The following is a 26,706-nucleotide window of genomic DNA, read 5'->3' as shown; positions in this document are numbered from 1 at the left end:
GTTCTTTGCGATGTGTTGCTCATGTCCATTCCATTCTAGGTGTGTGCGTGCCCACGTGCACAGTTGTTGGAGACTTTTGCCTTAGTGGTATCTGGAGGGTCGGCTGTGGCGCCCCCTTGAGTGCCATGCTCATGCGTCAATATATTAGGTGACGCTGACCCTACGCCCTCTCAGTTCCTTCTTGCTGGCAACTCCGACAAAGGGGAAGGAGGGAGGGTAATGGAATGGATATGAGCAACCCATCTCGAAGAACAACAGTTACGAAAGGTAGATAACTGTTTTCTTCTTCGAGTGCTTGTTCACGTCAATTCCATTCTAGGGAACTCACAACCAGTATCTAACGGAGGTGGGGTCCAAGTTCACAGCCTCCTGGCTTGTAGTACTGCCCTACTAAAGCCAGCATCGTCCCAGGCCTGCTGAGTAACTGTATGGACGGCGAATCAGGTGGCTGCCCTGCAGATGTCCTGAAGAGGCTCCTGGGCCAGAAAAGGGGCCAAAGAGGCCTGCGCCCTGGTCAAGTGGGCGGTGACAATTGCCAGGGGCGTCACCTTCACTTGACCATAGCAGAAGCGAATGCAGGCAGTGATCCAAGAAGAAATTCTTTGAGTGGATACAGGGTGACCTTTCATCTTGTCAGCCACTAAGATGAACAATGTTGTCAACTTACAGAATGGCTTGGTCCTCCGGTAAATGTAGAAGGCCACAGCCCTCCTAAAGTCCAAGGCACGCAGTCTACACTCCTCTTCCGATTTATGTGGCTTTGGAAAGAAGACCGGTAAGTAAATGTTGTGGCTTGAATGAAACTGAGAGACCACCTTGGGCAGAAAGGCCAGGTGTGGTCTCAGCTGGACCTTGTCCTTGTAGAAGACCGCATAAGGCGGTTCCAAGGTGAGCACCCAAATCTCAGAGACTCAATGGGCTGAAGTCACCATGACAAGGAACGCACCCTTCCAGGACAGGAGAAGGAGAGAACAGGAAGCCAAAGGCTCGAAAGGAAGAGCCGTGAGCCGCAACAGCAACTGGTTCAAGTCCCATGAGGGAACAGGGTCCTTGATATGTGGGTAGAGGAGTTCAAGGCCCTGGAGAAATCCAGCCGTCATGTCCTGGGCGGAAACCAATCTGCCCTCGAGCGACAGATGGAAGGCCGAGAGGGCCGCGAAGTGGACCTTGGTCGATGAAAGGAACAAGCTGTGGAGCTTGATATGCAGAAGGTAGTCTAAAATCAGCTGCAACGAGGCTAGCTCTGGCCGGACACCTTTATCCGAGGTCCAATAGGTGAACCATTTCCACTTGGCCGGATAGATCGCTCTGGTAGCAGGCTTTCTACTTCCCAAAAGGATCTGCTGGACATCGGCCGAGCACTGCTACTCCTGCTCATTCAACCATGCAGCAGCCAAGCCGACAGGTTTGGATGCAAATTAGGTAGAACAAAGGTCTATGAAGCACTGCTAACGCTCTACTGTCGCTAAGGCAAAAGTCTCCGACAACTGTGCACGTGGGCGCGCACACACCTAGATTCAAATGATGGTTTTATTAGTGCTTGAGGGATTAGATTAAGTTTTCCATGATATTGATCTTGGCATTGTAGTCAGACTGATATTGTCTGCTGCTTTAGGAAACTTTTTACAACTGGGTTTCTAGCACCAATACTAGAATTCTTGTTACTTAGGATGTTTATTATTGCAGCAACATGCACCTTCATTGAGGTTTATTTTAATGATAATATTCACCTAGCTTTGCAGGTAGTCCAGGATGATAAGGATTTGGGCTGGCTAGGGCCTTAAATCCCCTTCCTCAAGTCAATATTTCCCACACTCTGGAATATGCAAAATGCATAGCTTTTTGTCCTTTTGTCCTAAATCAAGCCATGAGCTTTTTGGAATTATGGAAATAATTTGTGAGAGGTAATTCTCTTATAAGCATCTGACACACAGCTTTGAGGCTATCAATTTTAGGCATCTTGAATCTGAGTGAAGTGTGCATCCTTAACTAAATACATTGTCCTCAGAGTTAGTATCAATGGTTGACTAATAGCTATGTCCAGTAGGTCTGGGAACGAGTCTCTTGGGCCAATAAAGTACTATTTATTAAGTGCACTACAGCTGTGTTTTTATTTTTCTGATGGTTCTTTGTAATGAGCAAAATTGGGAGGAGGATGTTTACATACGATCAAAGCTCCAATTCTGTGAGGGAGCATCCTGTACCTGCCTGCTAGATCCTTTTACTGGGGGAAGGGGGAAGAATGAGAGATTTGTAATTCTTTGCCGAGACAAACAGGTCTAAAACACTGCAGTACCCAATATCCTGGTGATCTGTGTGAACACTCCTGCATGTAGAGTCCATTCTCCGTGGTCCTTTACTAGTCTAATTGGTTAGCTGGCTCAACAGTCTGATTTCCCTTATACTCACAGCCATTACAACAACAACAAGGAGTCCGGTGGCACCTTAAAAACTAAGAGATTTATTTGGGCATAAGCTTTCGTGGGTAAAAAACCCACTTCTTCAGATGCATGGAGTGAAAGTGTTTTTGTGGATACAGACTAACACAGCTACCCCCTGATACTTCACAGCTATTACAGATCCCCTTTTATTCATATTAGTAATGTAAGAAAGTGTGGTATGTCTAGGTCAAACTGTGAACTCTATTTTGGATTGTAACCTCCATTTTTGGATTGTAACCTCCATTTCGGATTCAGATATCCATTTTGTGTTAGCTGCTGAACAGGTCTAACCTTAAGAATGCAAATTATTGTAATGCATTACACACAGGTGCCCAGCCCAGGAAAAGTGCTTGAATGACTGTGACTGAGCTGAATGACTATGACTGAGAAACCATCACATAGCAATCTAGGGCCATAAACTTTAATTGCCTCTCTAAAGCTGTCCTAACACCATGGAACAAGGGATTCTCTGCAATGAAATCTGGGTTGAATAAGAGCCTGGAGTTCTCGGCCTAGGCAAACGGGATAGAAACTTTATTAAAGAGGTGCTTCTTAACTGAGGGAGTCGTTCATTGCCACATGCAAGAACTGGCTGGCGAGAGAGAAGGCAGGAGGGACTCTACCTAGCCTGAAATGCTGACAACTCACACTCCCCTCTCACAACTACCAGTCTGATCTCTCCCCTTCTGTGAGTCTGTCCCAAGACTTCAGTAATTGTGCATAGATCTGTAGCTCTCTAGTGCTTTTTAAGCTGTGATTAAGAAATTCCTGTGCTAAATTTGTATTTCTTGCTTACCTACTACATAGTCCTCTAAAGGATTAAACTAGAATACCAGAGTGACCACAGCCTAAGTGGAATTCTGAGGGAGTCTGTGTAAGCAAGTAGGGGTGTCTGGAAGGTTTGAGGCACTGGTTCCAGGGTCTGGGTATGGCAGGACAACAGTCTCTCATGTCCCAAGGAAAGGTTCAGACAAGAAGTCTGAGCCTGGGAGCATGCCTTACAGACCCACAACTAAGAACAGTGACCAGGCTCTCCAGAGACCCAGTTTGCTTAAACATATGGGAAACAGTGGCTGGGTCCACTCACAACACAGAGCAGCAGCTGGTGTCCATCCAGAGGGGGACTGGGCCAGGCTGTGATAAGTATTATATAGGCTTCTTCAGAAGAGTGGGGTACTCTTATACACTACATTGGTTTACATAAGACATAGCTGTCATTCTCAGTCATGATGAAGATAGCAGAGAGTCTGCAGGTGTTTCATGGTCAGGTAGACTGCTCTAATTACTAACCAATTCAGGCTCCTCTAGCCTTCTGATCCATTCCTTTGATAAGCAAGCACACAAACTGTTAAACTCATATCTGTGTTCATCTTTGTTCTGTATAGTTCCATAAGCTTGGTCATGTATCAAAATTTCTTACTTCTTCAACCTAGTTGATCTACTGCAACTGCCTCTGACTGAGGCAGAGAGAAAAATGAAGGAAGGAAGATAAGGAAAGAAGTAGAAAACTAGCCAGAGCACCAAAATGTCTAATACATGGTTGGCTCTGCTGCCTGTAAGTAAACTGAAGGTGAAGGGGCATCCTCCTTTCTTCATAAGCTGGTGTCCAAAGATGAAGAATTGGATATCAGAATTAAGAGGTTTACACACACTGTCACATTCTGGGGTGTGATCCAGACCAGTGAGGGTCTGTCTCATCACCTGTCCCACAACCTTAGGTAGGGTTACCATATCTCATAAATAAAAAAAGAGGACCCTCCACGGGCCCTGGCCCCACCCATTTCCCCACCCCTAGCCCCGCCCCAACTCCGCCCCTTCCCCCACCCTAACTCCGCCCCCTCCTCCCTTCCACTCCCAGCCAGGGGGAAAGGGCTGCCCCAGTGCTACCGGCTTCAGGGTTTGCCAGGCAGCCCCCAGACCCTGCGCCCCCAGCCGGCGCTTCCCCAGCGCAGCTGGAGCCCAGGAGGGGAAGCGCCCAGCCGGGGGCGCAGGGTTTGGAGGCTGCCTGGCAAACCGTGAAGCCGGTAGTGCTCGGGCTTTGGGCAGGCCCTATGCCTCCGGACCCTGCGCCCCCAGCCGGGCACTTCCCCTCCCGGGCTCTGGCGGCGCAGGGTCCGGAGACACGGGGGCTGCCCGAAGCCGGTAGCGCTCGGGCAGCCCAGATCTTAAACAGAGCCGAAGAGGAGCAGAGCCTCCAGCCGCGGGGGCTCTGCGTAACTTACACTGTGTCAGTTACACAGAGCCGAAGAGGAGCGAGCCACGGAGGCTCTGCTCCTCTTCGGCTCTGTGTAACTGACACAGTGTAAGTTACGCAGAGCCCCCGCGGCTGGAGGCTCTGCTCCTCTTCGGCTCTGTTTAAGAGCAGGGCTGCCTGAGCGCTACCGGCTTCAGGCAGCCCCCGTGCCTCCGGACCCTGCGCCCCCAGCCGGGCACTTCCCCGCCCGGGCTCCGGCGGCGCAGGGTCCGGAGGCACGGGGCTGCCCGAAGCCGGTAGCGCTCGGGCAGCCGGGCTCTTAAACAGAGCCGAAGAGTCGGGGAGGAGCAGAGCCGCCATTTTCCCGGACATGTTCGGCTTTTTGGCAATTCCCCCCGGACGGGGGTTTGACTGCCGAAAAGCCGGACATGTCCGGGAAAAAGAGGACATATGGTAACCTTACCTTAGGTGCCTCAAAATGCTTTGCTGTTGTAGCTCACAACCAGGGCCACTCACAAACAGCCTATCAGCATGCTAGTCATACCCTGAGTGTCTGAGGATAGCTGTAGCCCTGGTCCAGCAGCTCTAACCCCAGCAGCCTGTCAGCAACACTCCAGCCACATTCTAGCTTCCAGCAGTCTTGTTTACTATTTGTAGGGTGACCCCAACAAACTCCCAGATCTGAATTTTCCCAAAAACGTGTGTTCTACACTGTCCAGCCATTTCCTGGACAGTTCAGATATTAAAGGTTCATTGCCCCTGTAAAGGGTCAATATTCAACAATTTGCTACTTTAACTGGAGTTACCAAACAGTTCAATTTAAACATAACACTGGATTAGTTCAAACTAAAAATAAAATAAGTTTATTTAACTACAAAGAGATTATGTTTGTAGTCACTTAAAACCTATGTATTAAAGTCAGAAATGATTATAAGAGAAATAAAGATAAAACGCTTCCTAGTAGCTAAAACTTAACAAGCTAGACTTGGCTCAAGGTAAATCCTTACCACATGTTCCCAGCAACTGTGCTGACCAAAAGTGTCAGGTCAGGATTTCCCCACAAAGTCAAAGGGCTGGTTCCTTTGTCTTCTTTGGTGAAAGAGAGAGCGAGAACCAGGAGTGTTTTGCCTCTCATGTTTATATTCCAGTCACCCTTTTGATATGCATTTTCCAGAGGGTTACCCCTAGACATAGGCGCCAACTTCCCCACTTTCCCTGGGTGCTCGACCCCACCAATGCCCCAGCCCCGCCCCCACTCCACCCCTTCCATGCAGCCCCTCCCCTGCCGTGCCCCCATTCCAACCCCTTCCCCAAAGTCCCCACCCCAACTCCATCCCCTCCCTGCCCCTATTCCAACCCCTTCCACAAATCCCCACCCCGGCCCCACCTCTTCCCCACCTCCTCCCCTGAGCGCGCCACGTTCCCACTCCTCCTCCTCCCTCCAACATGCCGCCAAATAGCCAACCCCTTCCCCAAATCCCCACCCCATTCCCGCTTCTTCCCCACCTCCTTCCCTGAGCGCGTCACATTCCTGCTCCTCCCCCTCCCTCCAACACGCCACCAAACAGCTCATGATGAAAGAGTTTCCATGTTGTTTGTTTGCTAAAATGTAGATTGATCTGTTCCTGCTCTCCTTTGCTTCCAAAGAATGGCCACTTGACAAGTGATTGCCAATTAACTTTGATAACACCTGGCTAGAGGTATGATGACAACCCCTCACTGGTCTGGACTACACCCATACAAACAACATACCCATCATTAACTAAGGGAGTATACAGACAGAAAATCCCTTATTGTCAATACCTGAGATATATGTATTCCTACAACAGCATTAAAAATAGTGAAATAAGTTTTCATATAACAAAATAATGAAGAGTATTAGGAAGTAATGAATGGCCTTCCTTTTGACCATGAACAACAAAAATCTCAGTTTGAAGTCAACCCTTGTGCTTACTTACAAACAGAAAAAAATATTACACTAGCTATTTTTTGTCTCTAGTACAAGAAAAATGTTTATAATGTCCAGTATAAGAAAAGAATTTTCATCTCTATAAATCACTGAATACTCTTAAATGAAAGGTTTCAAATAACATTTATATTTTTTTGCCTATTATATTTAGGTTCGATGTAATTCCCAGGAATGTATTATAAAAAAAGTTTGCACTAAACTGATTTGAAGAGAAGATGACAATGATACAGTGTAGATCAGTGTTTTTCAAAGTTTGGGTTGCGACCCAGTACTGAGTCGCGGCATCTCAGGCACTGGTCGCTCTGGTCAGCACCACCAACCGGGACATTAAAAGTCCGATCAGCGGTGCTGCCCTAGCTAAGGTGCCTACCTCTTCCAACACCGCGCTGCGCCTTGGAAGCGGCCAGCAGTGGGTCAGGCTTCTAGGCAGGGGGGCCACGGGGCTCCACATGCTGCCCCCGCCCCGAGCACCAGCTCTGCACTCCCATTGGCCGGTAATTGGCCAATAGGAACTGGGGGAGAACGGTGCCTGTGAGTGAGAGTCGTGCGCCTCCACCTAGGAGCCGGACCTGCTACTGGCCGCTTCCAGGGCGCTGCTGACCGGCAGCCGCCAGAAATAAGTCCATGCCCCAATCCCTGCCCCAGCCCTGAGCCCCCCAAACCTGGAACCCCTTCCTGCACCCTAAACCCCTCATTCCCGGCCCCACCCAGAGCCTTCACCCCCAGCCCAGAGCCCTGACCCCCTCCCACACCCCAACCCCTTACCCCAGACCAGAGCCCCCTCCCACACCCTGAACCCCTCATTCCTGACCCCACCCTGCAGCCCTCACCCCCATACCTCAACCCTCTTCCCCAGCCCTGAGCCCCTCCCACACCCCAAATCCCTCATCCCCAGCTCCGTTGGATCAAGGGCATGAACAATTTTCTTCAATTGGGTCCCCAGAATAAAAGTTTGAAAACCACTGGTGTAGATACCTATGATGACAATGATTAATGCTGGCAATGATTTATCTGTATACAGATGAAATACACAAGTTGCTTAAGTACCTTTTTAACTTTTTCAAACAAAAGAGTTGTAACCATTTGTTTTCTTATTTCAAATCAGATTCAAACTGATGCTTTTTTCATACAAAGTCTGAATCAAGTTATTAATATCTTTCAAGTTGAAGGCCTAATTCAGGAGTTCTCAAATTTCATTGTACCATGACCTCTTCTGACAACAAAAATTACTACATGACCCCAGGAGGGGCAACCAAAGCCTGAGCCCACCTGGGACCCTGCCACCCCGGAAAGGGGGGCCAAGCTTGACCCCCACCACCCTGGGTGGGGTGGGGGGAAAAGGCAAAGCCCGAGCCCCACCGCCCAAGCAAGGGAGCTGTAACCTGAGCCCTGCCACCCAGGGCTTTGGCCCCGGGTGATGGGGCTTGGGCTTTGACCCCAGACCCCAGCACGTCTAACGCCAGCACTGACAACCCCATTAAAATGGGGTTGCAACCCACTTTGGGGTCTCGACACAATTTGAGAATTGTTGGCCCAATTCATAATATGACCCACTTACACATGATGCATGTAGCAATTTATTTAGATAAAGCAGTTTGGGTCCCATTGTATTAGGTTCCATATAACATGTAATAAATCACACTTCCTGCCCCAAAGAGCTTACAGTCATTGAAACTACAATGTGATAGTTATAATATTACAGTCACTGATAGCAAAATATGATCTCCCCTAAGTACTACCCCCAACTATTTCCTTTCCAATCACAAATAAAAGGGGACAGCACTGGCACTTGGACTATCCTTCCTCAGTACAATGGCCAGGTTAAATTATTTACTCCAACACCCATTATCTTAGTACCAGGAAGGAGGAGAAACAGGATTAATTATCTTGTGCAGTGAAGGGATCAGGCAGAGGAAAGGGAACTGTAGAGAGTAGAGGGAGATGTGTTAATATCCCACAGCCCTGAGAGGAACATGATGTAAATGTTGGTTCCATTGAGCAAAGATCTCACTACAGTACAGACCCCACTATACTGGACTGGAGATCATCCTCATTAATGAGGATGAGTTAGGTTCTACTGAATAATATTTTGCAGTAAGCTGGGATTGAAATAGAAAAGATTTAGAAAAGATCAAAAATGCTTTCTGGGCTACAAGTAAGTACTGCTTGTAGTAGTTACTTGCAGTAGAATTTGCTTGCAAGAATTCTAGAGCTCCTAGAAAGTTAGAAGTTGGGCTGATTTTAAGGGAATTTTTTCTAGATACTACAGTATGTACAAATATGACTAACTAGTAACAGGCACAAATTATAGGAATAAAGAAAAAACAATTCATGTCAGGTTAGAGAACAACAGTTTTGGGATACATAAACAAGTGTCTGGTGGGGGAAGAGGAAATGATACCAAGTTCAGGAAGAACCCTCCTATGCCTAACTAATGTCAGATGATCACAGATACACATGGCATATCAGTCACTTTCCAAAACTAGAATTCTATGGAAGCAACTGTATGAGGGAGAAGCAGTGATTTAAAAACCTTTCACTTCAGCTATTATAAATATTAGCAATTTATTACCAATGTTATAAGACTATAAAAACTGATAGTAATTAATCAAACAAGTATTAACCATTTTTATTTAACGGGCAAACAGCTTCTGTCATGATCCCTGGGTAAACGGCCTCTTCTGAGACTTTTCGAGTCCCACAAGTAAACCCCTTTCAAATGTCAGGACCATGCCTCCACATCTCTTTGAAGTGAGACCGCATGATCCAATCACACTGACTGGATCTCGGAGTTACACCTGCCCCTCCCCAGTTGGCAGCAATGATGCCTAGCAGGCCCAGTGACTTTGGCAACTGCAAGGGTTTCCCTTTAGGAATTTATGGACATTAATAGTATGCATGACCCAGATTCGGCTTCTTCAAAACAAAGTATGATTTATTTGCCAAAAGGTACAGAGTGCTAAGAGAAATGGATTTAAAACAACAAAAAGACTTGTATGCACATTTTCTCACCAACACCTGGAATTCCTCTCGAGCCTACAGGTAGACATGACTTAGCCTTGCTGCCTCCCATTCTCCTGAGGACCAACATAACGCTTCAGACCCTGACTCCCAGTCAGTCTGTGTCAACCTGCAGCAGCTGACAACATCCCCCTCCCTTTCTGCAGGTTAGCATATATAATGTTTTAGTAGCCACTTGAATCTTAGATGTATCCTGGTTTGCCAGTCTGAAGGCAGCCAAGTAGGGGCATTCCTCAATTAACAGCTCCCCCAATTGTTCTCTTAAGCAGCCATGGTATTCTCTAAGATTCTCTTATCTTTGCCATTGTTTGGCCTTTTCTGCTTGGTCTCTGTAACTCCATAGCCAGGAACCCATCATAAGCAAACACACAGAGGGGTATGTGCACTCTTTATACAAAATAATAGATATTTCCCATTTTGTCACATCCTCCTACCGCATATTTTTCATGAATATGAACGTATAATAAAAATATGTTATTGAATTGTAAGACATTTAGGCCAGGTCTTGACTAAAAAGTTAAGTCGACCCAGTTATGTGGCTCAGGGGTGTGAAAAATGCACACTCCCAAGTGACTTAGTTAAGTTCTGGTAACTCCCAGTGTAGACAGTGCTAGGTCAAAGAAATAATTCTTCTGTCAACCTAGCTAACACATCTCAGGTAGGTGGATTAACTACAGTGATGGTAAAACCCCGCCCATGGCTGTAGCAAGTGGCTACACTGAAACACAACATTAGGTGTAGATGTAGCCTAAAACTAAACAGCACTAGTTATATCCCTTCTAAAACCTTAGTGTATATACCTAATGCTAAAAAACAAAACAAAAAAATAGATATAATCAGGGCCAGCTCTGGCTTTTTTGCCGCCCTAGGCAAAAAAGCCACCCCCACTCCCCCCCAGCGCGGCAGGGGAGGGCAGCGAGCCCGCCGCGGCTCCGCTCTCCCCAGCGGCCAGAGTGCCGGGATCAGGGCGGAGAGCCCGGCCGCGGCTCTCCACTCTCCCCGGCGGCCAGAGCGCCGGGGGGAGGGCAGCGAGCCCGGTCACGACCCTGCTCTCCCCGACCGGCCGGAGCGCCGGGGGGAGGGCGGCGAGCCCGCTGCGGCTCCGCTCTCCCTGGCGGCCGGAGCGCCACAGGGAGGGCGGTGAGCCCAGTCGCGGCCCCGCTCTCGGGCCGGAGCGCCCCGCTGCGCCGCCCCAAGCACATGCTTCGTGGGCTGGTGCCTGGAGCCGGCCCTGGATATAATCATTACTCAGTTATTACATAGGAAACAGTTTATAAAATAACTGCTATCAACTACGCTGTAGCAAACATTAAGATAATTCAAGAATTCCAATTGGAACTTTTTATCCATAAAATACGGTATGGTTAAATCCAATTTTTATATGCTCAAATCCAATTTTTATATGTTCATTTCTCTAAACCAAAGGTGACAAATCTATCACTAAAAAAAATAATAATAAATAGTAATAATGTTAAGGTTGCAAAGTCAAAAACTCAAAAATTAGAAAATGCCAGAATTAAGATTGCCTGTGCACCTCTAATTTTGGCCTTTCTGCATGCCATATACATTATGATAGTCTTTAATTCCATGATCACAAACTTTTTTCATAGCAGTAAGCAATATGCTCATTAGTATTTGCAGGATCAGGCCCTAAATAGACAACCTATCAAAGATGGATGGATGGAGGGAAGAAACAAAAAACACAAGGGATTGGTGGCATTAAGCATGAGACTTGTTTGTTCCACTTTTTTTGTATAGACTTTTTATTTGTTCTTGTATATGTCGCTATTTGTTAACACTTCTTTAAGGAGAGAACTAGGCTTTATAGGTCCCAAGGAGTTTTAAAGAGGGACTTTGGCAGAGAGGATGATTACATGGCAAATTAGGTCAAGTAAGATACAGATCACAGATGTAGGAAGGTGCACAAGAACTCCATCATGCTTTCTTTAATAAAAATCACGCACAAAGCAACCATTATTTCACAGGAAGCAATTTAAAATGTCAACTATATCCTCATTTTAAATATTTAGTTGTTTTGTGACAAATTAATGAAACAGCAATAGTGCACTCTTAATTGGTTAAGTACCATTAACCTTTTCCAAGGCTCCCAACTTGCAGATTTGAGTCAGCTTAGTTGGCATGCTGCCTTAATTATCTTGGAGACTGGAATACAAGCTTCACTATACTCAAGACATACCACTTTGTTTTTTTCACTATTTGTCAGCCTACCCAAAAATCATAACTATAAGTCTTCACATATTGAAACCCTACTTTGGGGATAGGGTGCAAATGCATTTCAAGGGAAGTGAAATTTCAAAGGGATGATGTGTCTGTGAACATGGCTGAATATCTTGATAGTCACAGTAATACTTGTGACCTGTTCATAATTGAACAACAAAAAGTGCCAAAGAATACATGGGAAGAAATTGGCCTAGTTCATACTAATAAAATAATAATACATTGTAATATTAGAGTCATTTTTCTTGATATAACAACTACCCAAGCAGCTAGACTTTTAAAACTCAGTAATAAAAGCAGATAATGAATCTTGGGACACTGAACAGACCACTCTTAACAGATCCTTATTCAGTTTTCCCTGTAATATTAATAACAATGTGTAAACTGTCTATAGCTACAATATTAGAATATTACAATATCCTTCCAGGATATATGTTTAGAAAGAGCCTCCTCTCCCTATTCCTCAACAATCCAATAAAGGCAAGGCAGAGTCCTCAATGAAAATATGAAACTAACTTCACCCTTAATCCACACAACATTGGAGACGAAGAAGTTTCCAGGTGGATTCCACTGTTGAAAGCATGCCAGACCTTGCTCTTTCAATAGACACAATAGTCAACTCACATGGCATTAGAAAAAGAGAAAGTGTGGTAAGGAGCCACTCCTTGCAAACAGAAAACTATTTTTATCATATGAAAAATATTCTAAAGCAAGATTTAATTCTTAATTCCTTTGGTTCACCCTTAATAATTCTCAAGATATTAGTATGTCAGTGAACACAGGTCTGGCTTTTTGCATCATGCTGTTGAATGCAAAGTCAGTAGCAAAGAAAGCTACCATAATACATCTGTGATTTAATCAAGAATGAGGTCTCAGAGTATGGCTACACAGCAAACACTCCAAAAAACCCCAAAACCCCATGGCAGCAAGTCTCAGAGCCCAGGTCAACTGACTTATGCTCGTGGGTCTAAAAATAGTTGTGTAGACATTTGGGCTTAGGATAGAACCCAGGCTTTAAAAACCAGCAAGGACAGAGGGTCTGTGAGCCCTCACTCCAGCCCAAGTATCTACACTGCCACATTTACCCACAGCAAGAGCCTGATTCAGTTGACCTAGGTTCTGAGACTCTTCTCCTGCGGAGTTTTCTTCGTGGTGTAGATGTACCCCAGCTTAACATGCATAACCAAGACCTGGTTGGAAATACTGCAGGACTGCTGTTGACACTGTATTTTCCAGGTGGATATATATTCCACATGACATAATGTAATCCTAGGGGAATTCTGCACCACTGCATGTGCATAGAATTAATGTCCCCTGCAGATTTCTTTGCTTCGTCACAAAAAAATGGGGAAGCAAAGAAATTTGCGGGGGACACACATTTAACATTTCCCAAGCAGCCCGGGCGTGTCTGGTTGAGCACCTGGAGAAGCTGGCGGAGACATAAATCAGCGTGGGGAGGAGGTCTGGGCATGCGTGAGAGTGAAACTCTGTCCCTCTCGCGGAGTACTGTAGCGCACCCAGTGAGGAAGAATAGGGCTTCGGGCTATTTGGACGTAGGCATGAGGTAGGTTCTGTCCCCTCAGACAAAGCAGAAAATGTAGTAGTCTGCCTGCATAGTTGTTACTATTATTGTTAGTTAATCGTTCTCATTCTTAGTGAATTCCCCCACAAACATAAAACAGGTGTAAAAGTTTTAAGGCTCCTTTATATTGCCACAGTGGTGTGAAGCAGCCTTATTGTAAACGACAGTAAGGGAATCCTCAGCTAGGAAGATCTATGTGCTTTGTTGCTTTTTTCCTGTGCCAGAGTGTCACAATGGGGTTAGATTACAGCTCAGGGTCTATTTTACTTACCCATTAAAAAAAAAAAAAAAAAAAGACCTTGAGGACAAATAAAATGTTTAGCAAGCAGCCAATAAAATGTCAGGACAGTCAGAACCAAGCATTTCCCAAAGTAGCTAGCAATGATTATAACTGGAATGCAGGGTATTGGTTACCAAGTATTTGTAACTTAACTTTCATTTCTTTAGGAAATGCTAAATAGATATTGTGACTTTTTTCTGTATTGTAGTTTAAATAAATTACCAAAATAATTGAAACTGGCATGATTATATTGTGTTATTTTGACAAATAAAATATGCAGCATTTAGCAGAATTTTTAATTTTTTGGTGCAGAATTGCCTCAGGAGTAATGAGGGAGCATAAGGAGAAGATGCAGTTGGACCTTTTTCAATCTTACCTCAAATACAGGAAATTTCCCACCTGAAAGCTAGATATGACTGAATGTGTCTGCCTGTGAAAATGACCTGGGATGGGTTCAGGACAAAACTGGTGTGGAAGTATAGGTCAACCCTCTCAAACAAAACTTTTCAGTTAATGAATAAACATCTAAACAACAAGGCTTTTTTGCTAATTTATTCTCACAAGAGGTATAAAATGTATTATTAAAATTCCATTAAATCCTGGAAATGACACCACTTAAACATATCCAAAATTATCAGTACATGTATTAGAGTTATAATTGCTCAAAGAAAAAAACTTAAGCTAAATTAATTTAAAAATCAAATTTAATATTTTCCTAAATCATCCCAAAGGAATAGTGGATTAGTGTTAATACTTATATGTAGGAGGACACAAGTTAAAGTGATATCTGCATTAGACTGTTGCTCCCCAGGCCATGTGGGAAATTCTTTACAAAAAATTACAGAACACAATGTAATTTTGTACCTTCTAGAGAAGCTAATCATAGAGAGGAGAATCTATAATGCAAGTTTTGTTTGCTCATATGGCTTTATTATATTAATGGATGTAATATCCTGTATTGATAACCCTGTAATTCAATTATTTATTTTTCTCTTTGTGTCTTCATAAAGTATATCTGACAACTATAACAAGAAATGGGAAATTAAAATGTGATATACCTATTATATTAGAGAACACAGAGACCTATGAAACACATTTGCCTCATATTTGCAAAATGTACAATAAATTACTTTTGAATCAATAAACATTTTGCAGCCTTCAGCCTACCGTATACAGTGATTAGATTGCCCTGGTTGCTCCATGGACTGTGAAAGGCCAACCTGCTTGTCAAAACTTTTCCCCTCAGAATGTCAGTGATAAATGTTAAAACATAAATCTAGAATGTGGCACTTAAAGGATACAAATTATGGCTATAAACACTCATACAATAGTTTGAAATTTTTATCAAAGGTACAGTTGACTCCATTTTAAAAATAGATATTACCATTCAGAAGTTGGTTCAATGAAAGATATTATCTCATCCTTGACTCTCTAATATCCTGGGACCAAGATAGCTACAACATTGCATACTACTTTTCAGTAATATTTCCCTTACTGAGGTATTTCATATTCTTAGAATAAAAATTGATGTAAATATGATTGTTAAATTATCCACTGTAGATATTAAAACTCCAGTTTTTAAATGGTACCCCATCTTTTATAAAACATAAATTTGTATGCTTATATTTATAGATATCTGCACAGATATCGCTACATAATCAGACAGATAAACAAACACACAGGCTTGTATTGTGCACTATTACAAACCCCCCCAAATAAGGCATCTCATATCAATAAAACAGCTCAAGCTATCTCCACTTGCTCCCAGCTGGTCAATAAAATAACCAACCAACCAAATTTATTTCTATTTTTACGATAAATCAGTATTTTTCCTCTTGAAACACCAGGAAAAGTAAATATATATATAAATTTCTAAAAACATATTTTAAAAAAATCTAAATTTAAAATTTTCTAGTAACAGATATCTGATATATAAATACATAATATGTTAAAATGAAATTTATTCCTCCTAAGCAGGGAAAAAGCCTTAAAATTCACTTATTCTCCTGTATTTTGCTCTGGAATAAACATACACTGCTATAAGTCATGCTTTAAAAAAAAAAAAAAAATCCCTTTACTGCTTACCAACATATAAGCATGCAGTTTTCAGTATGCCTTCTGTACTGTACAACTTGCTACTTTAGATGTATGCATAGCAGCACTTCTAAATAGTGTGACAAAGGATGGGAAAGGACATACAGAAAGGAAGAGCTAAACATACTTTCTATCCTGGTCCCCAATCGATCAACTTATTACATGAGTGAACCCTTGCGCCCATTCAGCAGGGAATTCATGCCTTATTTCAGAGCACAACTTGGAACCAAATGTTTTGGCTTCTATGAAGAGGGAATCCAAAAGTAAAATAAACCAACTGTGGAAAAGTTAATTTCTAAAAAATTTACGGATTAGTATTCTTGATTTCATCACTTAAAACAATACATTAATTTTAAAATATTTTGCACCGATGTAAACTTGTTTACAATATTTTTTCCTAAGTATACCTATCCAGATTTCTACTAGCATAATATTTTTATTAATTTCCCAATTTATTATCAAAATCATGTGTAAATGTGAGATGCCTGGGATACTGACTCTCTGTTTTGTCTTGTACACTGCCAAGTGCATTATAGGTATTTAAATATTTTGACAATACCAAACCAGAAACTACCTACACAAACAAACCTGGATCAAAACATTTTCTATCATGCCACTCTACAACAAAACGTCCAATAAGTGGACTGAGGACTCTGAAGGTATGCCTACATAGCAATTAAACACCGGTGGCTGACTCATGTCAGCTGACTCAGGTTTGCAGAACTGTAAAACTTCAATGTAGACATTTGGGCCGAGGCTGGAGACTGGGCTCTGGGACCCTACCTTTCAGAGGGTCCCAGAGCTTGGGTTCCAACCCAAGCCCAAACATCTACGCTGCAATTTTAGAGCCCCATGAACCCAAGCCAGCTGACCTGGGCTAAGCATGGGTGTTAACTGCTGTGCAGACATACTCTAACAATGACCCACCAGTGGGCACCTTCTCTTGAGTTAGTTCTCCAGAAAGAGAGAAACTTGACTTCAAGCAATAATCCATTCCTCATGTTCAGAGATTTTAGTCCTGATAATTCCTTCTCCTTTTCCCTTGGAATCTAGGACACACTATTTACCCTAAGCATCATTTTCTTTTTTTACGAGTAACAGTCTTAGGTCCAACTTTGCCATATCTTGAGTTCTTCATGACTGCTGAGTATCTTTTTTATTTTAGCTAGAGTAGTTTATTTCAGTTAGACCCATCAATTTTTGGCTCCCTGCGGAGCAGTTCCACAGAGATTATCAATAATTGTTCTCATATCAAATTTCTCTGGTACTACTCCTCTATATGCAAAGTTGTGTATGTGTGTGTTTTGTCTGTTTTGTTTTATTGCTTTGTACACTAGGTCTGGCATTTTCAAAGGAATGTAGAGTTAGATGCCCAACTCCTACTGAAATTCAGTGGGAGCTGAGTGCTCAATTTCTTTAAGATCCTTTGAAAATCTCAGCCTAGATGTAGAATTAAAGTAAAATTCACCCCAGTGCAGCTGGACCATCCTCAAGGCAGTATACACCATACAAACCCTAGTTAAGAACTTAAGTGAGGCTTGTGTGATGAACAGGGTTTCATGCAGGACCTTGGTCTGGAGATGAATGTCACCCTAAATGATTGAATCTCTTTAAAACAATAAGTAAGTAAGTAAAAGTCTCTTCTTAAAATGAGTTTTCCTTTCCATGAAGTAATGAGTTACCATATGTAAACATATTCCATAATTCAAAAGGCATGTAAGTTCCTTTGTCAATTTTTCATAAACAGAAATGTAACTAAAATCCAATATACTTTACAGGTAGGGGGGAAAAAAGAAAAACTGATGAGAAGCAACGTAATTCTAAACAGAATGTTCATAGCTAAACAAGTAAAAGTAGACGTTAACCACAACACGGAGACAGGCAAATAAAAAATTCTCCCTTTTCATCCTTCATCCAGCTGAAACAACTTGAAATGGTTGCAATTATTAGAAAGGCAACTACATAACATTTAAAGACACAAGAATTAATACATTGTGCTGAAATCATTGTGTCGTTTCCTGTTTTATTAAATAAGTATTTCACACCATGAACGCTGTACAATGTACATGTATTTACTATATAAAGTGATAACTTCTGTTACAAATACCTGCGTGACAAACAACACAGTATTAAGAATAGGAAAAAAAATAGGAGGGACTGGATGGCTTAGGGCACTGATAATTGGATAAAAAAAATCTTTCATCTCAAGGTTGCTGTTCCAAACATCTAGCCAAGTTGGTAAGGACTGCAAGATGTCATCAACTGGCTGTTTGATGGTCTATGTGACATGAGTTTGGTAGTTGCAGTTCAGTTTTACCATATTTCCTGCTACCCTAAAGACTAGAGCAGTAAATGGGGCTGTGATCTGGCAATCTACTGTTCATACACACATGCCTGTGACAGCACAAAGGCACAGAGCAGTCAATAATAATATGTAGATGCAGGGATTCATTGGCAGGCATTCAATTTTAGGATCATGGCCATTCACTTAAACTACTGAAGAAGAACATATACAAAAACTTATCTTCCGAAACATAGGCCCAATCCTGCCAACACCTACTTGCACATGAACAAACTTCACTCATGGGAGTAAAGTTATTCATGTGTGTTTTCAGAATCAGGCCTTAGGTATGTTAGTTGTATTTAAAATAAAAAGATTTTGAGAATTTTAACCAAATGCCACAACTGAAATATACTAGAAGGAGTTCTAACAAGTCAGTGGCTCACTGCTGTTTCCACTTATAGAAGCTAATGTCAGAGCAACAAAAAAGTAAGTACTTTACAATAATCATGCTTTCAAAACGGAACCAGTGATTATTTTAAAGCACTTACCCACCCCGCTTTTCCCCCAACCCCCTCCAATCTGACATCCATTTCTATGGCAACAGGAGCGGGCAGCTGAGTTGTAAAGAAATCTCACAGATTTCAGCCATGGCTGCAGTTGTCCTCAGCAAGTGACATTTCTGAAAGAAAATCTACAGACTTGAGTTGAGGATCAAACGAGATTCCCTGAAGCCTAAGTCCCCAATTTTGTAAGTAGCTATGAGCAGGCACTAAGGTTCGCTCATACAGCATTGCCTACATGATTCGGGCCTAATATTTTAACTTTGAGGAAATAATTACATCAGGCATGATTAAAGTGGGTAAACTATTTTCCCAAGCAATATTTTCCCCTTTTTCATCACAAAGATTTGATTCGCTTCAAGAAAGTAAAATCAGTTAATCGTTGTTAGATCAGACCCCAGCACAATCAGAACCTTTGCAAATCAGATGATTCCTTTCCTACACTTACAGCCCAAATGATGATGATTAGCTCTTCCAGAGTTTTTCATGTACAAATCTCAAAGCATCTTACAAAGGAAGCTAAGAAAGTATTTGAGCTTTACTCATCTGAAGTGTAATGGCAGTTACTTCAGGCTCTCAACCAGAGTAGCGGCAGCTCCATTTGCACCACTCTCACTGAGTGCTGAGGCCACTGGTTCTGCATAACCATGGATACCTTGGCCCTTACCTTAGCCCACCCCAATATCACTCACACTGTCAAGGAGGTGATCTGGAGGCTCCACTGAGTAGCTGCCACACCAGTGTCCCTCTGCAGCTCTACCGCAATACATAACCGGTTTTGAGGGCCTTGTGCAGCCCATCCTCATCTAAATGAATTGCACACTTTATAAACAAACATAATTGCTAATCAGAATACAATATAAATGTAACAAAATCACTGTACAAAACTATCAGGAAACATCAAGACAATGGCAGAAACATGCACCATCACTTATATGGGAGATGCAGAATATCATCTGATCCATACAGTCATGTATTACAGCTTCCTGAATATTTTCCCAATACATAAATTTTTAGATTCCAAGGCTAGAAGGGACTATTGTGATCATTTAATCTGACCTTCTGTATAACAGAGCCCCCAGAATTCCTCAAAAATAATTCCTAAAGCATATATTTTAGAAAAACAACCAATCTTGATTTAAAAATTGTCAATGATAAAGAATCTGCCATGACCCTTGGATAAGCTGTTCCAATGGTTAATTACACTGTGAAAAATGTATACCTTATTTCCAGTCTGAATTTGTCTAGCTTCACCTTCCAGCCATTGGATTGTGTTGTACCTTTCTCTGCTAGACTGAAGAGCTCATTATTAAATATTTATTCCCCATGTAGGTACTTAGAGGCTATAATTAAGTCACCCCTTACCCCTTCTCTTTGTTAAACTAAATAAATTAAGCTCCTTGAGTCTATCACTTTGAGTCTATCTAAGGAATGTTTTCTACTCCTTGAATCATCTCCTGGCTCTTCTCAGAAACCTCTCCAATTTATCAATATCCTTCTTTAATTGTACTCGCCAGATCTGGACACAGTATTCCAGCAGAGGTCGCACCACTACCAAATACAGGGGTGAAAAAAAACGTTTCCATTCTTGTTTGAGATTCCCCTGTTTATGCATCCAAGGATCTCGTTAGCCACAGCATTGCACTGGGAACTCATGTTCAGCCAATTATCTGTCATGACTCCCAAATCTTTTTCAGAGTCACTGCTTCCCAGGATAGAGTGCCCCATCATAATTTCTCAAAAAATAACAGAATCTTTTTGCAACAACTCTCAACATTTTGCATACTCCAAATAGCAAGGATCAAGGTCATTCAACACATTTATTTTATCGGGGGAGGAAAGGGGTTGGTTTTGCTTTTCAGGTATCCCAGAATCATAGGTACCCAGCTCTGTTTTGTGGGACATCTCAGCACACACACCCCAGAACTATACTGGTACACAGAACAAATCAACAGTTGGGCACTGGTGTGGTAAGTGACAGATTTTTTTTAGTATATTGTTTTGATCTGGGAGAAATATCCCTATTTTATATTTCATAAGGTATATAATCAAAGCTATTAAAAAATATAAAACTTTGAAATTCAAAAAATATCATAAGTCTCCCACCCCCAGAACTTGCCCAATACATATAGAACCCCCCACCCATGGTTAGCTCCATGCTCCTGTGAAGTTCCATGACAGATGTGAAGTTACCACCATAATGCATGATTAAAAATTACACACAGAAGTCAGCAAGTTGTGTAACCTAAAACACAAACATAAGCTATATTTAATGTAAATAACACATTGATAGCCCTTCTTTTGTATTCCTTCTTGCAGATTACCTTTCAAAAGTTTTAGTTAGAGTCAGCTAATACTATGTGATCCTTTTATTACAGTTCTCCGTCAACTACACCAACAAATAAGAAAGGATAAAAAAACTAAATAAATCTAAAGTAAATTTTGTGAGACACTTGAAAACTTCTTTTGATTTTTTTTTTTTAATTATTGTCCTTTTTTTGAATGGGTCCCGGCTTCTGTCAACAGTGAAAAATGAACTTCCAGTCTTACATTTGCTTTAAAATGACTACCATTTCCCCAAAACAATGCAGACCATGCCTCATAAATTTTCATGTATTTATACTCACAATACCTCTGCAACTAAGAGAAATGAAGGTTAGTCACCTGAAATTGAAGTTCTTTGAGATGAACTCTACGCATTCAGAATCTCAGGATGTACTTGTGGAATGCTACATAGCACTGTCCAGTAGAGCACACTCGCACTCTTCCCCTCAGAGTTCCTGACCATTCTGAAGTCAAGGCTCTAAAAAGTGGTATGGTACTGCAGCCACATCTTAGTTCCTTCCACTGTCTCCTCAGGTCCTAGACAGCAATCAGGACTCAAAAGAAGAGAGTAAGGCGGGCAGGGAGTATGAATGAATATAATCCATCTCAAAGAACTCTGATTCCAAGTGAGTAACAATACATTTCTTCTTTGAGTGGCCTCTATACATTCCAACTCCTGGGATAGTTTGATAAGCAATTCTGTTAATTGAGGAAGATTTTATTAGGATTCAGCATCCCACCTTCCTCAACAGTATTGTGCATCAAATCTAGATGTTAAATCAAGAGTAATGTTTAGTACATGTGTAGACAGAGCTCCATGTTGCAACCCTGCTGATTTTAATACATAATGGGAATATGGCTAAGGCATGCCATAGAGAAACTGTCTTGGCCCCTGTAGAATGCATGCCAATTTTTATGGAAAGGAGGCCAGAGTCTAGTTTGTAGCTCTCTTCAACACACAGCCCAACCCATCTGAATGAAAAATGAGGTAAAATAGCCTGACACTTACTATTTTCTTTGAATGTTATAAAGAGATTAGAGGACTTTCTAAAGTCTTTAGTCCTATTTAAACAAAAAGCTAATATCCTTTTAGCAACCAATGTGTTGAGTTTTCACTCACCTGAAGGTGCAGGAGGTCTGGGGAAAAATATCAGTAGACTAACTGCCTGATTAAGATGGAAATTAATAACTACCTTGTGGAGGAATTTAGGATGTGGATGGAGGCCCACTTTGTCTTTGGGGAAACTGAAGAGTGGCTACACTATCAAGACTTGTATTTCGCTTACTCTTCTGGTAGATATAATTCGTATAGTACATGTAAGTCTTGATTGACACATAAAACATCAATAAATCATTCATAGGCTCAAAGGGGTAGGAAGTCTCATAGGTTATACATTCACTATACCCTTCATAAACTGTTTAATTGAGTCATGGGTAAACATAGATCTGCTGTCCATTGGCATATGGTAAGCTGAACTGGCAGCTAAGCGGATTTCAGCAAGGAGAAGGAGAGACCGAATAGTTTCAGATGTAGCAAGTAATCAAGTTTGGACTGAAACAGAGGAGGCCCGTTCATATAGACGAACTAGGCGGTCGTGTAAAGTGCCAAGTTAAATGGGGCGCTAAATTCGAGGGAAAAAAATCAAATTAAAAAAAAAGTAAAATGAAAATCAGTGAAAAAGATGAAAACAAATACAAATAAAATAATGAAGATGTCATTATTTCAATTCCTAACACGTATGGAGGGGATATGAATTATAATTAATTTCTCTACATTTCTGAGAATTAATATGTCAAATCTTTTATTTACTGCAAAATAAATAATATTTTAGCGAAAAAAAAAATTTCAATTTGTGACGTAGGGTCAAGATGACCCACTCTACAATTTTGATAAGTAATAACTCAGCCACAATGAAATACATCAGCCAGCGGCAAGAGCTGCAATGCTAGTGACACCTAATTTGGATATATATCAAGGTCGCATAGCCGGAAATTTATGCAGCGACATCGCGAGTCGATACGTGTCAAACGTTCATTTTAACATATGTTGCAGGTAGATGGTTAAGAATCGAGTGAATACTGTGGAAAATTGTGTTTCTTGGTGCCAAAGAATAAAGTCTTTTAGCATTATAAATCCAAAATGTGAGCATCTTTAAGCGTTATTAAACCTTAGCGTTATTATTGGGCTATATAATTATGAACTTTTCTTTGTTATAACTGGCTTACATGTAATAAATAAGGTCCATAAAAGAAAAGTAACAGCGTTAATGTTTAATAGACTATGAAAGTGATGACATCACACTCTAAGTGGGTAACCGTGAGGAAGGGGATTACTTTCCAAGCAACCGGTGTTGGGTTATAATGTTGAAAAAGGTCATTTTGTTTCTGTGTAAACACTGTAACTAACTGTTTTAATAGGTAAATGAGTGTATGTTACTAATCATTGAACCTTTAATCAGTGAAAAGACATGTTGGGATGGCTGCAATGTGGTTTAAATCACCAACCATGTGGTGGGTGTGTCAGCCATCCTTAATGTTATAATGCTTGCAGTTGGGAGCACAGTACACAACAATATTCAAATACCCCATGGCAGAAAGAGGAAAAAGAAAACCCTCAGGAGCTGAGTATCGTAAACGAAAGGCTGAGAAGGAAAAGGACCAAGCAAAACAGCAGGGATCCTTCCTGAAATATCTTCTCGTTGATCCAAATAAAGATGGAGACAGTTCACAGCATCCAGATGAAGGGATTTTACTTGCAGAGGAGGGTAGCTCACATCCACAAAAAAAGCAGTTTGGAAATTCAAGATGATGGAAACTTACTTCTAGATGAAGGCAGCTCACAGCATCAGACTGATATGGAAATGGAGAAAATTTATTCAACTTCAGAAACACATGCAGAAATTGAAGCAAATGAAGTAGAAAGAAGAAAGGATGAGGAAGTTACAAACAAGTTACAGTATGGTGATCCAGCTTCATGGCCCAGATGTGATCACTGTGTGCGGCAAATACTCGTGGAACATGGACCCAAACAAGTTCATGAATTTCCCTTCCCTAAGGATGGAAATAAAAGAAAATTCTCTGCTCAGCATTACAAGAGGAAACGCATTAATGGGGAAGAAATTCATCGAAACTGGTTACAATATTCAGTATCGAAGGACTCTGTTTTGCTTTTGCTGCATGTTGTTTAGAAATCAAGCAATTGGTACATCACTTACTGAAAATGGTTCGAAGGACTGAAAAACATATCTTCAATTCTCTCTTCACATGAAAGAAGTACAGAACATTTGGAATGTTTTCAAAATTGGAAAGAACTTGAATTACAATTGAAAAAAGGAAAAACTATCGAAGAAAATTTACGTGTGATCAAGGAAAAAGAAAATATTGGCAACAAATATTAGAGCGTCTGATTGCTTTAGTGAGAGTTCTCGATGGGCAAAATTTAGCATTCTGCGGCTGCTGTAGAAATGAAAAATTATACATTCCAGGTAATGGAAACTTTTAAAAAGTTGTCGAATACCTAGCTTTGTTTGATCCATTCATGAAGGAGCATTTACGTAAAATAACTGATTATGAAACACAGGTACATTACTTAGGAAAAAATATGCAGAATGAACGGATTCAAATCCTAATAAATGCCATTAAAAAGAAAATTGTAGAAGCTGCCCATTCTGCAAAATACTTTTCAATAATACTGGACTGTACACCAGATGTGAGTCATGTTGAACAAATGACGATGATCATTTGTTTTGTGGATATGGAAAAGTCTGCAGATGAAGATAATGTTGAAGTGCTCATAAAGAAACCTTTTTTGGGTTTCGTACCACTGAAGGAGACGACTGGAGCATTTATGACTGAAACTATTCTACAAGAGCTTGAAACAATGTCATTATCTGTTGAAAACTTAAGTGGCCAAGGCTATGATAATGGGAGTAATATGAAGGGTAAAGACAATATTGTGTAAAGAAGAATGATGGAAATCAATCCTAGGGCCTTTTTTGTTCCTTGCAGTGTGCATTCTCTGAATTTGGTTGTCAATGATGCTGCTAGATGCTGTTTGGAGGTAAGCAGTTTCTTTGATCTGGTGCAACGTGTTTATGTATTTTTCTCAGGCTCAACACACCGTTGGGAGATTCTGACTCACCATGTTAATTCTCTAACTGTGAAACCACTTAGTCAGACAAGATGGGAGAGTCACATTGATGCTTTGAAGCCTCTTCGCTATGAACTTGGAAACATTTATGATGCTCTAATTGAAATTTCTGATGATACTACCTTTACTGCATCATCTGGCAATACGGCATGTTCAGATGCAGAAGTTCTTGCAAATGGCCCTTCCAAGTTCAAATTTGTGACTTCACTCATTTTGTGGTATAATATCCTTTTTGAGATTAACCTCACTAGTAAGCAGCGTCAGGAAAAGAACTTGAACATACATTCTGCTATTCAAAAACTGCAGCAAACTAAAAATATTCTGGAGGAATTCAGAAGTGATGCAGTGTTCAAAAGAACATTGATAGATTCTCTCGAGCTTGCTGAAGAAACAGACTTTCCAACAGAATTTGAACCAGAACCAGTTCGCATTCAGCAAAAGAAACAGTAGTTTTCGTATGAAGGACAAGACACACCCATTCAGAACCCAAAACAAAGGTTTAAAGTGGATTTCTACTTCGCAGTCCTTGATACTGCTATTCACTCGATTGACGAAAGATTTCAACAGATGCAGCAGCTAGAGTCAGTATTTGGATTTCTATATGATATTCACAACTTGCAAAAGAAAACAGCAAAACAGATAAGAGAATTTTGTATAAAACTGGAGTCGTCAGTGACTCGTGAAAATTCAAAAGACATTGATGGTACAGATTTGTGTAGTGAACTTCACTCTTTTTCAAGACAACTTAAGAAACATTCCACTCCTGAAGAAGTACTGACGTTTGTTTGTGAAAATAAACTCTCAGACAGTTTTTCAAACATTTTTATAGCTCTATGCATTCTTTTAACTTTGCCAGTTTCTGTAGCTAGTGGGGAATGTAGCTTCTCAAAGTTAAAATTGATAAAAACATATCTGCATTCAACAGTGGTACAAGAGAGACTCGTTGGACTTGCCCACAATGTCAATAGAGCATGAAATAGCTGGAAAACTGGATCTAAAAGAACTAGTGACTGAATTTTCAAAACTTAAAGCAAGAAAAGTCATGTTTTAAGAGCAGAGTGTTTTTTATATACAGGTTAAATTCATTGAAGAGTTTTCTTATTTCTGTCTACATTGGATGTGGTGGTAATGGCAGTTAAATCATGGATGATTTTGGATTTGTAATAATAAAAATTATAATTAACATTTTTAATGCATTTTTATTTGAAATCAGATTTAAAAATCTTCTAGTTGTCATGTACAAATCTATTCTGAAAATGTCATGTCTCTATTTTATCTGATCTCAGACGGACAGATGGAAAAACCAAATAATTAAGCCTCTGTTTAAAAAAAAAAATGCTTAAAAAACATTAAAAGGAAAAAAGGGGCAAAATGTTTCCCAGTTTACCAAAAACCACAGCCTAGATCTGCCCTTGGGGTTTGGGGGTGGGGGGGCCGATTGCATGGTTCGCCAAGGGCACCAGTTGCTGGAAGCTAGTCTAGGGCCCCTGGACTGAAATGATGCTGACTGAAGGTGTTACATTGTTTGACGCCTAAAGAAAAAAATCTTTTCCACTTGAGGTCACAGA

General features: G+C 41.3%; 1 protein-coding gene and 1 pseudogene across 4 annotated transcripts in view; one reads left to right on the top strand and one right to left on the bottom strand.

Moving 5' to 3' along the window:
- Positions 1–26,706, bottom strand: part of RFX3 (regulatory factor X3) — a 218,616-nt gene that overhangs the window by 122,273 nt on the left and 69,637 nt on the right. The window lies entirely within an intron of this gene.
- Positions 23,703–26,189, top strand: LOC135972455 (uncharacterized; annotated as a pseudogene).

The sequence above is a fragment of the Chrysemys picta genome, chromosome 6 (genome assembly GCF_011386835.1).
Source record: "Chrysemys picta bellii isolate R12L10 chromosome 6, ASM1138683v2, whole genome shotgun sequence".
In the NCBI taxonomy this organism is placed as follows: domain Eukaryota; kingdom Metazoa; phylum Chordata; order Testudines; family Emydidae; genus Chrysemys; species Chrysemys picta.
The sequence above is the reverse complement of the archived record's forward strand: the minus strand, read 5'-3'. Positions and strand labels throughout refer to the sequence as shown.